Here is a 6000-nt window from a genome sequence, read left to right on the forward strand (position 1 = left end):
GAGTCCATTCGTTCACACCGGTTTTTATAACCGTAACAAAGAAAGAAATAAAGGCGGTCATTTTCAGTGGCCTGCCCCAAACATCAATTCCCTAATCAAACATAGACCTACCCCGTGGGTTGGGCTCAGCCTCAAACCCAGGGCCGCGCTAAGAACACAAAAATCAAAAACAAACGCACCACTCTCTCTTCGGTAAGAGCATCCACATCCTCTCCGGTCGGGGCTCTCCTTCCAACCTGTCTCAAGCACACCGCCGCCTCCCTCTCCACTCGCACTGCAAGTCACGTTCTAGGCACAGATGTATAGCGCTCGGCGACGCTATATAGCGCAGGCGCTGAGATCGGCGGTACCAGCGTGCACTAGAGGAAAATAAAGATGGAGAGCGCGTGCTCGGAGCGCACGGCCGGCACGCGCTGTTCGGAACTAGAAGTCTTCCACGCTGGTCATCTTGCTCTGGTGCTCCGCTGCGACCCCGCAAATCTCCAACAGTGGTGACCCGGCGAACCGTGCCTTCTATCCCAGCGGCGTCCTAGCATGGCGTACTGGCAGGACCCAAGTTTCGACCCGCCGCTCCCAGCGTTCCGGCCTGCAGGCGTCGGCGGATGGTTCGCCCAACTGGAGGCTGCGATGTACCTGAACGGTATTACCATCCAGCCGTTTAAACACGCAGTCCTTTGCGACATCCTCCCGCCCGACCTCCTGCGTCGGCTCAGCTACTCTGCCTTCGGCTGCCGGCCATACGATGAGCTGCGTGCGGCCGTCTTGGCTGACATCGGCGCCTACAATTCCGCCGCCGCTCTACGACGCAGCGGACCCGTTTTCGCCGCCGACAGCCTCTGGCCCTGCACCGGCCTCGCTTGCGCCCACGCAGCCTTCATCAGAACCCGGCCCGCCTCAGCAGCCCCTCACCGCCTCGCCGCCACTCCAGTCCAGCGTCTATGGCCCGGCTTCTTTAGCACCGATCGCACCATACACTACCGCATCGCTTCCGGCAGCACATCCTGCTGCCCCGGTTACGCTAGCAGCACTGTGCGACGACTCCACGGCCCGAAGTCCGCAGTCATTCCCTCAGCAGCTCGTTGAGGTGCCTGGCCCACCGCGGTTTGCCTCGTCAGCGAACTCAGCGACAGATGCGCCTCGCGCCACCCTGTTCAGCGCCTCCGGCCATACCGCCTCCCATAAGGACGATACAGCGTCTACGGCACAGCCCGGTGAGCAACTTCTCTCATCTGCAATAGTGCCGCCGTCAGTCGAGCTCTTCCTCGACGAGTGCCCCATTCCGCCAACTTCAGTAACCTCCTGCGTAGCATCGCTGCCAGCCGAACGCTCACCTGCCGCCTCATCGCTCATTCCGCTAAAGCCGTCAGTCACTGACCTGAGCGATCGTCCTAAGGGCGAAGTGAGATTGCTGGAACCGCAGCATATGCCACATACCAGGCCCACAACCCTCGGCGGCCACACCGCCTGCCCAAGAGGCCCCACCCCAAGCCCTTAGTACTGTCAACCACTTCTCGTAGTCTGACCCTGGCAGCTCGACACTGTCGCAGCAAGCGTCTGCTTTGGTGCCTGACTTGAGCCACCTTCAGCAACGAATGGTCGAGCTACCTACACCGAGTAGTGCGGCAGTTGTCCATCCACCAGCTGTGTCTCTTGCTGTCAGCCAGCCGTCTGATGTAGCAGTCTCACCTGTACGGCCTGTAACTACCACAACCTTCTTGCAGCCACCCACCGCCGACCATGCCCACACGCCAAACAGCACTGGCCAGTCGCTCCGGGCTGCCACTCCCGCTTTACCCAAGCACCTGGCATTGAGCCCAGCAACTTCTTCCGTCATCGTCACAGCTGTCGCCGTTATGTCGACGGTCCCACCACAGCTGTTGTCAGTCCCTGGAGCCGTTTCATCCGCTCCTGTGCCTGTGACCGCATACACGGCGCGTGAGATTCCCATCGACATCAGCTGCAACATTCCAACACTGATGACACTTGTGTCAGCGGGCAGCACTACAGTCGGTGGCGGCCCGACCACGGCATCCCCTGCCCCATGTCCATTGTCAGCTCGGTCAGCTCGGCGCAGCAGCCAGGTTCGTCCACCTGAGCCCGCGAAATCCACCCGACGGCTCTTCCCGGCCCTTGACATGAACTTACCGGACCCTCCATCTTATGACCTCCATCTGTGCCCCGTCGGCGCGTACATTTCGCCGTTCCGTCTAGGCGGGGGGCCCTATAGCGCCCGCGACACTGTAAAGCGCAAGCGCTGAGATCGGCGGTACCAGCGCGCGCTAGAGGAAAATAAAGATGGACAGCGCGTGCTCCAAGCGCACGCCCGGCACGGGCTGTTCGGAACTAGAAGCCTTCCACGCTGGATATCTTGCTCTGGTGCTCTGCTGCGACCCCGCAAATCCTCAACAGATGCGTACTACCTGTCATCAGTGCGTCTCATCTGCAAGCAATAGTTGAGAGAGGAGCCGGTACGGCACAGACGGTGGGATGCTCGGTCAAGAGTGACCGATGAGCGGGCTGATAAGAGTGAGGAACGGATGTGGTTCCACGCATCGCCAAAAAAACGCTCTAATCGTCTTTTCCTAGGAGCTTTTTGTCGGCTCGGCGAACCAGCTAAGGAAGGGTTCCTGTTTTTCCCACGCTGTAGTTGGCGTTCCTAATCTCCGTCCTTCAAAGAGACCTCGGCTAGGTCCCGCGGCACCGCAGGCAGCTTTGCGACCTTGGTGTCTTTCCGACAATGGCCTATGGCGGGAGGGGGCCCCTTGAAGATAGCAGTGCGTCAAAAGACCAACTCCCTACTGCACTGTGCTTGGGGGGGCTTTTGTTCTTAATGGAAAGCTTCTGCGGGTGCAGAGGTCTTGCAAAGGATTGCAGCCGGAAATGAGCGGCGAACTTGCATGGCCGCTGTGGGCCATCGGGCGCTTTTCCGACGTTAGCGTATGCGTAAGGGGGGATGGGGGGGGGAGGGCGCCCTGAAGGTAGCGACGGTGCGGTCATTCATAATGGACAGCCACTTCCGCGTGGGCAGCGGCTTGCAAAGTGGTTGCAGCTGGAAATGAGCGGCGGCCTTACAGGCACTTTTATTTTGCTATCTATTGCACATTTACTTTGCTTCAGAAAATTACTGAACAACCAGACGTCTCATGCGACAAGTCTGCAAAATAAGTTTGGATCACCCTCGATGATTACTTTGATGCTTTAGCTATACGGAATGTCTTCACTCCAAGTTGAGACTTCCCACACATGCTACAATTTTTCCGGAGAGTTAATGTAGGCGGCGGCGAGTCGAGGGTGGCAGTAGTTGCGTGGTTTACCCCCTGGCTTGGGGAGTGCTGAGGTGGCTATTTGGTGTTTTTATGCGAAGCATACTTCTTTAGCTACCACTTCAGCCCTTCACCGTGGTTATGCGCCTCCAAATGACGTGATACATGACATCACACCACGTGACACGATGACGTCACGGCAGTAGAGAAACGGGGGCCCACCTCGCGCCGTCGCTGTGGTTGTGCGCCTCCAAATCACGTGATACATGACGTCACACCACGTGACACGATGACGTCACGACAGTGGAGAAACGGGGGCCCACCTCGCGCCGTCGCTGTGGTTGTGCGTCTCCAAATACGCGACACGATGGTGCTTCGCATTCTCCAGGCTTAACCAAGTTAAGCCTCAGCCATTTTATTAATGAGACTGCATTTTATGGCTCTATCGCGTCAGCAAAAAGTGTCCACAAATTTGCCGTTCTCTCAAGATAAATGCGCGAAAGTGTGATTGTGGCCGATAGTGTGTGATAAAATGTTGCCGTGGGAAAATTTCTGAATGGGGTTTTGATTATTTCATTAATTAAACACCAAAAAGCGAAGAAATACAGTTCGAGGTCAAAATAACAGTGAATGTCGATTGCGGTGTCCGGCTTATCACCGCAGTCGTTAATGTGCAGGCACGCAAAACGAATAAAAGGCGTGCGCCGCAACCTACGCGCGGGCTTATCTCGACCAGCCACGCACCGACGAACATAATTTCAACAGCACATGCTACACACGGACACAGGACGAGTAAACACACACACGAGCGCTGATATTCATAATAATTTCAACAGCGCATGCTACACACGGACACAGGACGGGGAAACACACACACCAACCAGCCCGTCAGCTCCCTCTGTCCGACGAACATGCAATGTCCGACGAACATGCGAACGGCAATAGACGTCGCTTCGCCCCTGGAAACTTGTCTGCTCTTTCGCATGAACCACGTAACACATCGATATAGTACATCGACGTCCGCATAGCCATGGACGCTGATATAGTATTTGGACGTTTTCCTTTCGCAGTGCTCCAATGACGATCGCCGCATTGATCTCAATGTTTTTCCCAGCTGGCCTTCCCACTGCGTCATTGAACTCGATTTCGCAGACGTTGATTGGTATTCCTGCACTATAGAGGGTTGAGGCTCCTTGCTTGAGCTCGAGACTTCCCTTCGATACGCACCACATTTGCGACGGGGCGGGAGGGGAGTGGGGGGAGGGGGGTGCAGTAGCAGTGCTTCCCCTGTAAAAAAAAGTTATCCGAATCCGGAGACTAGGGCCTGCAGACAGTGCGGACTCCAGAACCCGGCGGCAGACCACCAATGCACACCCAAATGCCTGCTGTGTGGCGGCGACCACGTGGCGGGCACGAGAGACTGCAAACAGCGACTCAAGTCGGCGAGCGAGCTGCGGTGGGGCCCCCTGCAGCAGCAACGCCGTAGCCGGGGCCGCAGCCGGGGAAGAAAACCAAGATGGTTCCGTGACGAGAGTCAGGCGTCGGGCCGGAGCAGCCGCGGGGGCAGCCGGAACCGGAGCCAGAGCCGGGGATCCGAAAGGGACGAGTCCTTCCCACCCTTGGGCGGCAACGGCAAGCAACAGCAGAAGCAGACGCAAGGGCAGCAACAGCAGAAGAAGAAGAGCGGCGGCGTTAAGGTGAGCTGGGGAGACGGCCCTCCCAAATCACTCTTTGCTCCGCACTCGAACACAAACAACACACAAACCGCACGCCAGAAACAGCTAGCGGAGGAAAATGAGACACTTAAACGTGAACTTGAGCAGCTTAGGAAGCAGCTCAGCGAGGTAATCAGAGAACTACGTGAATCGAGGACAGGCTATGCACCGCCTAGGACTCAGACCCCACCGCCTAGGGCGATGGAGACGGGGCAACAACACCACGAGGGAGGGACCTCCAACGATGAGCTTAAAACCTTCATGATGAACATGCAGAGGCAGATGCAAGAGCAGATGCAGCAGTTAAAAAGCGAAATGCAGCAGGGACAACAAAAGTTTGCCCTGTTAGAACAGAATGTCAGGACGCACATCAAGAGCCAAAACACACAGAGAATAACCAATGATGCTAGAGACAGACTACTTAACGAACGCAGGTTCGGCACAGAAACCCCCAACGCAAATAATGGTAACCCATCATGGCAGAACGCCTCCAACAATTAGAGCTGTGGCAGTGGAACTGCAGGGGGTACAGGCAAAAACAAGGCCTCCTGCAGCAATTCATCTATGCCAGAGGAACCCCACCAGACGTAATTATGCTACAGGAAACAAACTGCACCCCTACGCTTAGGGGCTACACGTGTCAGGAAAATGGCCGTACGGCAACTCTCATTAGCAAACAAGTAGCAGCAATAGCACATAACGAAATAGAGGACACCCGGATCGAACACGTGATCACGGAGATAATCCCCAAAAAGAAAGCACGATCTAAAAGCACTTATATTATAAACCTATACAGCCCGCCCAGACAGAAAGATGGGGACTTTATTAGGCTCTTTACGGAGGCGAAAAAGTTAGCGGGGAACAACACCCTAGTAATAGCAGGTGATTTCAACGCCAAGAGCCCGAGGTGGGGTGTCACAGAAGTGGCGGCAGCCTGTAAATTACTTTTGTTTGTATAAAACTGATGCGTCCGCGTTTCTTTGTATGTGTCTCGGGAAGAGCAAGAATGCATGCACGCTTTT

This window comes from Amblyomma mixtum, chromosome 4 (genome assembly GCF_055824585.1).
Source record: "Amblyomma mixtum isolate Tamu chromosome 4, ASM5582458v1, whole genome shotgun sequence".
Classification (NCBI taxonomy): domain Eukaryota; kingdom Metazoa; phylum Arthropoda; class Arachnida; order Ixodida; family Ixodidae; genus Amblyomma; species Amblyomma mixtum.